Source organism: Macrotis lagotis, chromosome 2, assembly GCF_037893015.1.
Source record: "Macrotis lagotis isolate mMagLag1 chromosome 2, bilby.v1.9.chrom.fasta, whole genome shotgun sequence".
Lineage (NCBI taxonomy): Eukaryota > Metazoa > Chordata > Mammalia > Peramelemorphia > Peramelidae > Macrotis > Macrotis lagotis.
Genome location: NC_133659.1, coordinates 58,937,547 through 58,949,911, shown reverse-complemented (window position 1 = coordinate 58,949,911; position 12,365 = coordinate 58,937,547). Strand labels below are relative to the sequence as shown.

General features: G+C 38.4%; 1 pseudogene; it reads right to left on the bottom strand.

Annotated features, from left to right (window-relative positions):
* Positions 1-8,430: 8,430 nt before the first annotated feature.
* Positions 8,431-9,167, bottom strand: LOC141511870 (carboxy-terminal domain RNA polymerase II polypeptide A small phosphatase 2 pseudogene; annotated as a pseudogene).
* Positions 9,168-12,365: the final 3,198 nt, after the last annotated feature.

Sequence of the window (12,365 nt, the reverse complement as noted above, 5' to 3'; positions counted from 1 at the left end):
AACAGAAACACAATCAAAGAGGTCTTTTAGTTCTATATCTTGAAAATCAAATGATATTTTATCATTTTTTTGTATTTCAGAATTTTAACTAAAATGAATAGATGGTTATGATATTGCTAGATTCAGTTCAAATCCATGCAATCATAACTTTTATAGCATCTTTAGAACATTCAATATGATCAAAGACCAGTGTCATCTTTTTTTATTTCTTTTTAAAATTTATTTTCCAATTATATAGAAAGATAATTTCAACATTCATTTTTGTAAGATTTTCTTCTTCCCCTCCCTTCTCTCTCTCTCCACCTCAGGATAGCAAGTAATCTGATAAAAGTTATATATGTATTATCATATGACACATATTTTCATATTAACAAAGCTGTGAAAGAAAAATTAGAACAGAAAGAGAAAAATAACAAGAAAGAATAAGTAGAAAAAACTTTAAAAAGGTGAAAATAATATTTTTCTTTTTAATTTTCATATTTAAAAAGTAATTAATTTTATTTATTTTATATTATTATAATATCTTGCTGTGAGAGTAATTATAAACCCCCCCTCCCCTAAAAGGATGAGAAACCTCAAGAATAGTGAGAGAGAGAAAAAAATGTACTTCAGTCAAACAGCTGTCTCTGGGATGAGTTACCTTCTTTATGATTAGTCCACCAAAGAAGTTGCTTCAATATTTTCCCCAAAGTTGCTATTACTAGCTGTATTTCCCTCTACTCCATTCCTCTCCATTTTCATTTATTCTACTCTCTCTCTCTCCTTTCACCTTGTACCTGCTCAGAAGTGTGTTGTATCTGAGTACCTCTCCTACAATTTTCCCTCTTCTCTACTACTTATTCCCCCCACCCTCCATTCCTCCTTATCCCATCCCTTTTCTCTCATTTTTCTTTACGGTAAGATAGATTTCTATATCCTATTAAGTGCGTTTGTTATTTCCTCTCTGAGTTATTTCTGATGAAAATGAAGGCTCATTCACCTTTGCCTTCCCTTGTTCCAATGTCAAAGCTTTTTCTTGACTTTTATGTGAAATATCTTAGCCCCTTCTTCTTTTCCTTTCCCTTCCTCCCACTCCTTTCCTTTATTACACATTAACTCCATCTTTTTACCATTATATACCGTTATATTCAGCTCCTTCCTGTGTCTTGTCTATATATGTTCCTTTTAACAGCTCTTATAAATGAGGTAGTTCATATGAGTTATCAGTATCTTCTTCCCATGCAGGAATATAAACAGTTCAACCTTATTAAATTCCTCATAGTTAGTCCTTCTCGTTCACCCCCTCTATGGTTCACCAGAGTCCTATACTTGGAGATCAAACTTTCTCTTCAGCTCTGGTTATTTCAGTAGGAAAGTTTGAAAGTCCCCTGTTTCATTGAAAGTCCATCTTTTCCCCTTAAAGAGGATGTTCAGTTTTTCTAGGTAGTTGATCCTTGGTTGTAAACCAAGATCCTTTGCCTTCTGGAACAACATGTTCCAAGTCTTACAAGTCCCTAAGGGGCTTGTGTAGATTCTGCTGGATCCCGTGAAATCCTGACTATAGCCACAGTAGTTGCATTGTTTGTTTCTGGCAGCTTTTAGTATTTTCTCTTTGACTTGGGAGTTTTGGAATTTGGTTATAATATTCCTGGAAGTTTTTCTTTTGAGATCTCTTTTAGGAGGTGATTGATGAATTCCCTCAATTTCTATTTTACCCTCTGCTTCTAGGACCTCAGGGCAATTTTGCTGTATTATTTCATGAAAAATGAAGTCTAGGCTCTTTCATGTAGCCCAGTAATTTTAAAATTATCTCTCTTGAATCTGTTTTCAAGGTTGGTTGTTTATTCAATGAGCTGTTTCACATTTTCTTCTAATTTTTTTTGGAATTGTTTTATTTCTTCCTGATTTCTCACAAAGTCATTGGCTTCCTTTAGTTCCATTCTACATTTGAAGTAGTTATTTTCTTCAAAGAGATTTTGTATCTCCTATTCCAGCTGGCCAATTCTGCTTTTTAAGGCATTCTTCCCATTTCCTTTTGTCTTGCTTTTTTCCATTTGCCCTAAACTCGTTTTTAATATATTATTTTCTTCAGTATTTTTTTTGTATTTCTTTCACTAAGTTGCTGATTTGATTTTCATGATTTATCTGCATCATTCTCATTTCTATTCTCAATTTTTCCTCTACTTGCAGTAATTCCTTTTCAAAGTCTTTTTTGAACTCATCCATAGCCTGAGCCCATTTTCTTATTTCTCTTGGAAGTTTTGGATACAGAAGTTTTGATTTTGTTGCTATCTGGGTATGAATTTTGATCCTCCATGGGCCCAAAGTAATTTTCTATGGTCTGATTCTTCTTTTTCTATTGTTTGTTTATTTCCTAGCTTATGAGTGATTTACTGCACTTCCAAGGTTTGGGGGGGGGGGTTGGGAAAACCCAGAGGGATCTTAATTCCTCCAAGGTCTTATGAGAGGCTCTGACTGCTCTCTTGCCTGTATTCAGGCCCTCCCCTCTGCCCTGGAGCTGTGAGGATGGTCCCTGTTCAGTGATGGTGGTATGGGGGCCCAAACTGCAACATGGACCTGGGTGTGGGCAAACAGTTCAGCTTTTTTCAACCCCTCGTCCTTGTGGAACAGACCTGTCCCAGAGATCTTCTAAGTTGTCTTGGATGGGCAAATTGTATCACTCATCCTTTCTGTGAGTTCTACCCCTCTAGATTTTGGCTAGAGTCATATTTTGAAGGCTTTGGGAGTATTTTTTTGGGGGGGAGATGAGTTTCTGGGAATTCCTGCCTTCACTCTGCCATCTTGGTTCTTCCCCCCAAATAATATTATTCTGTATTCATATTCTACAATTCTTTCTCTGGATGTGATGGCATTGTCTTTCACACAGTGTTGCTGTTATGGTGCACATTGTTCTACTGGTTCTGTTCATTTAATTCAACATTGGTTCATATAAGTCTTTTTGGGTTCTTTGAAATCTGCCTCATTACCATTTCTTTATTTTAAAATTTTTTTGAATGCTATTTTATCTTACTTTTTTCCATTTAACATGCAATGAGAGTTTTCAAGGTTCATCTCTGTGTAAACTTTTGAATTCCATGCTTTTCTACTTCCTTTCTTTCCCTCTCCCCTCCTCATGACAGCCAGTAATATGAAATACATTATATATGAACAATCATGTTTAACACATTCCATATTGTGAAAGAAAAATCAGAACTAAGTGCAGGGGTCCAGCCTCCGCGGGGTTCTTGGAACCTGACAGGAGGGATAGAGTCAGTGAAATGAGTTGAGTCAACAAGTGAGTATAGGCAGGAGCAGGTTGACTGACTGACAGCTGCTTGGATTTATTTTTATAGTTTCAGAATCATGTATGTTTCAAGCAAGCAAGCAAGCTGAGATCATTTCCTTGGTTACAAGAGTGTAAAATTTTCATGATCAATTATATAGTTCATATGGTTACAAGTTTTAATCATGTGATTACAAGTTTAAGTAATAACCATATAGCTAATTAATTTCTTATCCCTACTCAGACCACAATGACCTTAACCTGTCTGTTACCATATTTATTACTACATTGTATAATTGTTAATTCATTTAGAGTTATTAATTAAGCAATTCTTTTAATGGAAAGTTTTTTATATTTTTTTGCGTAGGTAATGTTTTTTGATACACTTCCTTAACAGTCTGTAGTAAGGGTCTTTATGCTTGTCCACCCATCCGTTTACTCTTACAATAACAAATTTTTCTTTCTGGCCTAGTTAGTAGAAGCCACAGTTTCTGTGACTTTTTTATTCTTTCCCATGAAACTAAGGCTGCTGGAGTTCACATATTGGTCACCTGTACTAACTATTTTCTCACCATCTTTTTCATATATTCCTGTGTATGGTAAGGGGGGCAAAACTATCAATTTCCCCAGAATTCTATCTGACCCATCTTATATCTGTTTTCCCTGTATATATTCTGGTATCTCCTTGGAATTCCCAGTGCTGGGTTTTCCAGAGATTTCATAATGTTGAAGCCTTTTGTATGTCTCAGGGAGAGGCAGTCCTGTTAAATTTAGACAGAGTGTACAATCTGTTTTATTAAAGGAATTTTTCTGAAATCCTTCCTTTATAGTCATTCCAGTATTAGGGTGAGTAAATATTGTAATCAATAATAAACCTATAAATATTGGTATGTATGAAATCCCTATATATATTGAAGAAGGAAATGTTGTTCCATCAGGCAGTGTGACTGCCTTGAGTCTTCTTGCTGCAACTGTGTCAAACAGCTTAGAGACCCTGGCTCCCAACAACTAAAGGTGAAAAACTATGAGAAAGAAAGAAAAAACATAAAATACATGTTTAAAAGTGAAAATATTATGCTTTGGTCTGCATTCAGACTAGCTAGGTTTTTCTCTGAATGAGGAAGGCATTTTCCATCACAAGTCCTTTAGAATTGTCTTTGAGGAACAGTTAGGTGGTTCAGTGGACAGAGAACCAGCCCTGAAGTCAAGAGGACCTAAATTCAAATCTGGTCTCAGACACTTAATAATTTTCTAGCTCTGTGACTGGGGGGTTGCCTTGCAAAAAGCAAAAAAGAAAGGAAGAAAAAAGATTTATCCTTGATCACTGAACTGCTGAGACATTTCAAGTGTTGGAATAAAACAAATTTCTCCAAGAAACCATTAATTTGTAACCAGGGCAGTCAGAATCCTACATAACAGATGATGTGGGGTGCAGTCCCACCTCTACCTCCAAATCCACCATTCCCTCAAGTGGAAAAGCAGCACAAGTTAAGATTAACTCTCACTCTTAGGGCCCTTCCAAGCATTTGAGGCTGGAAAAGAAAGGTCTATCCTCTTCAGGGAAGAAGGCTTGGATTTACTAGAGAAGGGAGATAGCCAACCAGCACCCATTGCAGAATCCAGATTTGTGTGAGGCTGACTGCTTTTTAAAAGCATGCTCTTCAGGAGAGATTGAGTTATGAATAACTCCATGATAGCCTGGGACTCTGAAGTAACAAATAAGCCAAAACACCTTGTGTTCCCCTTATTCTCCCCAGATACCCTGGAGACAGTGGGAATTGTTTAGAGGTACCTAGTCTCCAACTTTCCCAAAGCTTACTGGTTCGATACAAAGGGAGATGCTCTACCCATGTGTGGAGAATTCTTTTAATATAGCACAAGGGGCTCTCAGGAGAGAAGGCATTGGGGTGGGGCAGGGCAGGGCCAGGAGGCTGGCTACTTTTTTAGACTTTCCATGATTAGCACATCCAAAGTTTCTGGGTTCTTATATAAAACAGTAAAGGTAAATTTACAAGCTTACAAAATAGTCAACATCTTTGGGAGGCAGGAGGGAGCTAAAAAGTCCCAGACAACTCTTAAGGCAAATTTATCCAAGGATATTTCTTTCCCTGTTCAACAATGAAACACTTGAATTCATGGTACAATTCTCAAACATCTTTCAAGTCCAGGACAGTGCTTGTTTTGCCTCCCAGCCTGGGATCCACAGGCCTCTGAAGAGCATCCTCTCTACAATGTGTAGAGTTGAGATGCTTAACTTTGACCCTCTCCCAAACTGGCCTTTTGTTTAAAGCTGCCCCCTATGAGAGAGGGATGTGAACATCAGGCTCTTTCTAAAGAGAAGCCCAATCAGAGACAACTATTGTGTCACTGAAGAGGCAACTTAAAGAACAAAATTTGGCAGAAGGGTATAGTCCTGGAATGGTTGGCCTACATGTAGGATGGTCTCTCTAAAGCAGCGTTAGTGCTATAGCTGAGACCTAGTTTAAATGGGGCACCCTGGCTGAGCTCTGCTCATAACTAGGTGAGGTAAAGAAATCTGGTCACCCTTGGTTGAGAAGACCTCCATTTGCTTAAGGACTCAACCTCTTTAAAGTAGGGGGTGGGGGTAAGGGGGGTAGGTAACTAATGGCACCTGTTGGAGAAAGAAAACACTTTTTCCCTCAGCCCTGGTTCATTCCAAGAGTAAACTTGCCATTACTTCAGTAGTAATGCCTCGTGGGACCAGAATTTGAAAACCCTGTCAAACAGACTCTAGCCAAACTACTTTTGGCTGGTCCAGGCTGGCAGAAGGTCTCATTCAAATCTGGCTGAGTGACAGTTTTCTAAGCAAACATGCTTTAGCTGGAAGACCATGAAGAATGGATAAAGGGGCCAGAGCACATGTCGTATGTACAGCTGAGTAAAAACTAATGGCTGAAGCATAGGGATGTGAGGTCCATAGGGCTTTCCTATGAAAGACAGTGAGTGTACATACCAGTGGACCAGGGAGCATGGACGTTTGTTGCTGGACACTTAAAGGGCATCTCAGTAGAGGCTATACAGAATGTCAGTATGACCTCTCCCCGTCTTTCATTATTGCTCATGGATGTTTCGGGAGACTGAGGTCTCAAGCCCCTACATAGCAAAGGCAGGTGGGCTTGGACCAGAAGTCAGGAATGTTTTCACTACTGTTCACTTAACCTTGAGAAGCTAGTACAGATGGACTGGAGGAAGGGAGGAGTAAGTCCAAAATCTATCCCCTTTCCCACCAACTCTCTTGTGATGGCTGGACAGAGAATTTGGCATTCTATGTAGGAATGATGATTAGGTTTGGGTTTTATTTTGGTTGGTGTGGTGATTTGTAGGTTACTGGAAGCACCCGGACTCACCCTCCATTGATACTCAGGGAACCAGTCTTAGGAAGAGCTGCCACAGAGAAGCAGCTAGAGAGAGAATATGGACTCTGGGAAAATTTTGTTCTCTATCTCCACAGCTTTAGGGTGCTCTGTGGCATCTTGGTAGAAAACCAAGGAGAAAAGATGGAAGCCTGCTAACAACAATGGAGGCATCAGAATTGGCACCAAAGATTACATTAAAGAGAGACTCTAACCAGAATGCACACCAAACACAAACAAGCACTCTGCCCTTGAACTTCAGCCAACTGGCTATTTCTAGAAGCTCCCCCTGCCCATGCCTTACCAAGAGAGCATTTTAAAGTCAAAGAGAATGGTAGGGAAGAATCCTAAGTATTAAGTGTCCTATTCCTGAAGTAGTGTGGAGTTTCTTTACCTTTAAGAGAAAAGGTACAGAAATTGGTTTCTAATGACCTCTTAGGGGATCTTCCTTTAGGTTCTATACCACACTTATTCCAGTAGAAGCCAAGGCTATTGCAGAGCATGCTGCTTACTTGGGGTTTGCCTTATGAAATCCCAAAAGTGTTTCCCAATACAAGAGAACTCTCCAAACTTGGAAAATGATTCGATTTTGTGTATGTGGCTTAATGAGAATGAATGCTTCTTCAAAAAAAGAGCCCTTGATAACCTGCAGATCCTTGAAGTGCATCATGATTTTAAAACCTCACACTGGAGCATGCCTGGGCCTCTGCAGGAAGCTAGCACACCACAACGAAGAGAATCAATTGTTGGTTCTTACTGTTTATTTCCCACATTTGGGACACAGGTGTTCTTGAGGCTACTCAATGCAATATCCTCACTCTCCCAACCCTCCCTAAATTCAACTCCTTAGAAGATGAAATAGGAAAGGATTCTGTTCAAGAAACTGGAAGAGCTTCAATGATATTAAAACTGCTCCTGTCTATTCCTTTATTCCTTTGAAGAAGGATCACTGAAAAGAAGCATTCTGTAGACTTCTTTGAAGATCTATAATCTGATCCTTGCCTCAGAGTAATAGAAATTCTGACTTTCAAAGTTTATCTTGGGTACTAGAAATAAGCCTCTGACTTCCTCATCACCCAGCTTTCAGTCCAGAGCCCAAGACTCTTTCAGCCACAAACCAAGTCCCACAAACTATTTTTAGAAAGAGAACTTTAAAGCAGAACCCTATCAAATGAAATCAATTCTCTGTCCTCCTTTTAGAGTAGGGATCTCTCTTGTCCATGGCTTCAGAAATTTAACAGGAGAGTTACATAGATGAAAAGGGGGCCACCAAGTCCCAGGCTAGTGGGAGAAGGCCAGGAAGGAACTCTTGGCAGGTGGCAGTGATAGCCCCTTGGACCTGACCCTCATGGCCATGTTTGTGAGGTCAAGATACAGGCTCATAGGATGTTTTAAAAACGACCTCTTTTTTCCCAAGGTCACCATAGGTCCAGAGTAAAGTTTTTGAATAGTGTACACTAAGATTTGGTGCCAGTTTGCCTACATCTGATGCTGAGAGCAGCATCCCCACCTCCTTGGCACAGGCCCTACATTTTAGGGAAGACTCAAGGTTTGGCAATGGAGCACTGGGTGGTCTTTGTTCCCATGAGAGGTTAATGCTCTTGGATCAGTTCTTGAAGAGATGAGCTCTGGCTCAGGGGAGTTTGAACCTTGATGGTTTAACTCTAATCCAACCTGAATCATCATGTCAAAGCGAGAAAGTGTCAGTGTCATACATATACACACACAGACATGTTCTTAAGTTATGTCCCTCTAGTGCCCAGTTCAAAGATCAGGGGGTACTAGTTGTCCCTGGTCTGATTCTCCATATTGTCTCACTTTACAGCTGTTTCTCCTTGCTTCCTGTTTCCACCATCCCTTCCTAGCTGATAGAGAAGGCACAGTGTGTCACAGTCCCCTGCAGTCCTGGATGCCAATGAGTTAAAAAGGCTAGGGTGTCCTCAGCTGCCCAAGGCTGGTATAAACATCATCAGCTTCACTTAGCTCCTCAAAAATGGGGATCAAATTCAGCAGTTCTGTGTCTGCCATGTCATCAAACCAGGGTTGCACAGGCACTGCATTCTCTGGGTGGAAGATGTATGAGGCAGGAGAATTGTCTAAGATCATGGTTTTCCTTAGGTCTCTCCCTAATCGGTTGAGGTCCTTGACATAGCAGCCCTGGTGGAACACACAAGACTCCCAGAAGAGGCAGCCTGGAACATAACACACTGATCCAAGAGGTCAGTCACAGGGTCAGCATACTTAGCCAGGCTGGCAGTGAACAGGACACACTCAAACAGCTCCCCCATTCGCCTCAGAAACTCATCCACATAAGGCCTCTTAAGTACATAGACCTGGTGAGTTGTCCCCTCAATCTCCACAGGCACTATAAAGTCAGCATTGTTGATTGGCTTAAAGGAACTATGCACAAGGGTCTCGTCCAGGTCAATGACCACACAGATTCTTCCTTGATCTTGTTGCCGTGCCCCTTGGCCCGGCCTGGATGCACCAACTGCCCCCGGGGTTGTGTGCTGAGCCCTCGGACCCCTCATGTGCCACGGGGCCGGGATGCCAGTTTAGTTTCTTCTAATCTGGAAATTGCCTGTTCATATCCTTTGGTCATTCATCAGTTGGGGAATGACTCATAATCATATCAATTCAACTTAATTCTCTCTATATTTTAGAAATCATTCCTTTATCAGAAGCACTAATTGTGAAAATTGTTTCTCAGTTTTCTGCATTCCTTCTAAACTTGGTTGCATTGGTTTTATTTGTAGGAAACCTTTTTCTTTCCCTCTTTTCTTCCCCCTATTTGTACTTTTCTTTCTCCCTTCCCCTTTTCCCTCCTCACCAGTGTTTTTCATTTGATTACTACCTGTCTCACCAATGATCTTTCCCTCATTCCCTCCTACTTCCCTGGAGGGGAGGATAAATTTCTAAAACCAATTGAGAATTATATCATTCCCTCTTTGAGCCAAATCTGTTGAGAGCAAGATTTTCTCAGTGTTTACAACTCTCTTTACTTTCCCTCTACTATAATAGCTCTTTTGTGCCTCTTCATATGGTGATAAATTATCCTCTAATACATCCGCTTTCTTCTATTATCATCATTTTTTTCAAGTCTTAATTAATACCTGTCTTATACTCACACCATCTGTCAAAGTGTTCTCCTTTCAAATGTCCTGACAGAATATAATTCTTAAGACCCATAAACACAATCATATCATTATCAATTTATAACCACACCCTCTGACTAATTATGTTCAACTGTCCTAAGGGAAATTCATTTCCCAGCAGTTAGGTATTGTTTTCATTTGGTCTTATTAACTTACATTTTTTCCCTTCATCTTAATTACTAATTTTTTCTTTCCATTTGTCTTTTGACACATCTCTTAAGATTTGTATTTGTAGATCAAATTTTCTGTTCAGTTCTGGTCTTTTTATCAGGCAAGTTTGAAAATCCTCTATTTAGTTGAAAATCCATCTTTTCTTTTGAAAGAATAAGCTGAATTTTGAAGTAGAGTTAATTCTTGGTTGTAATTCAAGCTCTGTTGCCCTCTGGAATATAATTTTCCTTTAATGTTGAAGCTGATAAATTCTGTGTAATCCTGACTATAACTCCATGGTATTTGCAGTATTTCTAATTTAGCTGAGAATTTGGAAATTTGGCTACCATATTACTTGGAATTTTTATTAGGGGGTTATTGATGGATTCTTTCAAGGACTATTTTATCTTCTTGTTCTAGGATATTAGGGCAGTTTTACATGATGATTTCTGCATGATATGAGAAAGAGGCAGTAAATTTTTCTGCCTTTCTGAGGTTTTTGTGCTTAATGCATTTTGTTTATGTTCCATGTCCCACTAAGAAAACAGTATATATTTTCTATCTCCATTTAGTTTTCCTCACAAACCTATCATCTAAAGATTCTCTTCATCTTTTTCTCTTCTTTCTTTTTTTTAATTTTATGGTTAAATTAATCTAATTTTGAGAGAAGAAAGTTGAGATTCCCTAATATTATAGTTTTACTGTCTATTTCTTCCTGTAACTTATGTAATGTCTTCCCTACGAATTTGGATACTATGCCACTTAGTGCAAATATATTTAGCATTGATATTACTTAATTAGCTTTGGTGTCTTTTAGGAAGATATTGTTTCCTTCCTTTAATTAGGTCTGTTTTTGCTTTTGCTTTGTCTGAGATCAGGATTGCTATCACTTTTTTTAACTTCAGTCATAGCATAATCTATTTTCTTCCAGCCTTTAACTTTTATTCTGCATGTTCTGATGTGTTTCTTATAAACAATGTATTATATATGTTTTCTGTTTTTTTAGGATTTTGCAACGCAAATGGGGTTAAGTGGCTTGCCCAAGGCCACACAGCTAGGTAATTATTAAGTGTCTGAGACTGGATTTGAACTCAGGTACTCCTGACTCCAGGGCTGGTGCTCTATCTACTGTGCCACCCAGCCACCCCTCATAAACACCATATTATATTTTTAATGTACTCTGCCATTTGCTTCCATTTTATGGAAGAATTCATCCCATTCACATTCACAGTTGTGATTACTCTATATTTCCCTCCATCCTATTTTCCTCTTTATATTTTTCTCTTTTTACTCTATTCCTCTCCTCTAGTATTTTACTTTTGACCACCACTTCCCTCAATTTGTCTTCCCTTCTATCAGTCTCCCCCTTTTTTCTTTCCCCTCTCTCCTCCTATGTCTGCTCTTTGTTCTATCAGCCCATCCTTTCCTTTTCTTTCTCCTTTTCCCTCTGCCTCCCCTTCTCTTTTTCATGCCTTAATTATTTAAAAATATTATCACATCATAAGCAACTCATACTCATACCCTCTAAGTATACTGCTTTCAAATGTTCTGATAAAAGTAAAATTCTCAAGAGTTACAACTAGTACATTTCTATGTAGGAATATAAACAGTTTTTTTTCTTATTGACTAACATTTTTTCTTTTCCTTTACCTTTTTAGGCATCTTTTGAGACTTGTATTTTGAAGATCAGTTTGTCTGTTCAGCTCTATTTTTTAATCAGGTAAATCTGAAAATCCCCTATTTTGTTGAATGTCCATCTTTTCCCATTAAAGCATATTAAATTTTGAAGAGTAGTTGGTTTTTGGTTGTAATCTAAGTTCCTTTGCCCTCTAGAATATCATATTCCAGTCCATCCAGTCCTTTAATGTGAACCTGTTAAGTCCTACATAATACTACTGTAGCTCCTGGGTATTTGAATTGTTTCTTTTTGACTGCTTGTAGTATTTTCTCCTTTAGCTGATAATTCTGAATTTTGGCTACAATATTCCTTGGAGTTTTTATTTTGGGATCTCTTTTAGGAGGTGATTGGTGAATTCTTCCAAGGACTATTTTACCCTCTCATTCTAGGATATTAAGGTAGCTTTCCTCAACAATTTCCTAAAAGCTATTGTCCAGACTCTTTTCTTAATTATGGATTTCAGGTAAATCAATAATTTGTAAATTATCTTTTCTGGATCCATTTTCTGGGTTAGTAATTTTCCCTATGGGATTCTTTACATTTCTTCTGTTTTTCCAGTCTTTTATTTTGCTTGCTAGATATTGATGCTATATTGAGACATTGGTTTCTATTTGTCCAATTCTAATTTGTAGGGATTTACTTTATTTAGTTATATTTTGTATTTCCTTTTCCATGTGGCTACTTTTGCTTTTAAAAGTATGACTTTATGTACTCAAGTTTTGTTCTTCCTTTTCAAATTTTTCATA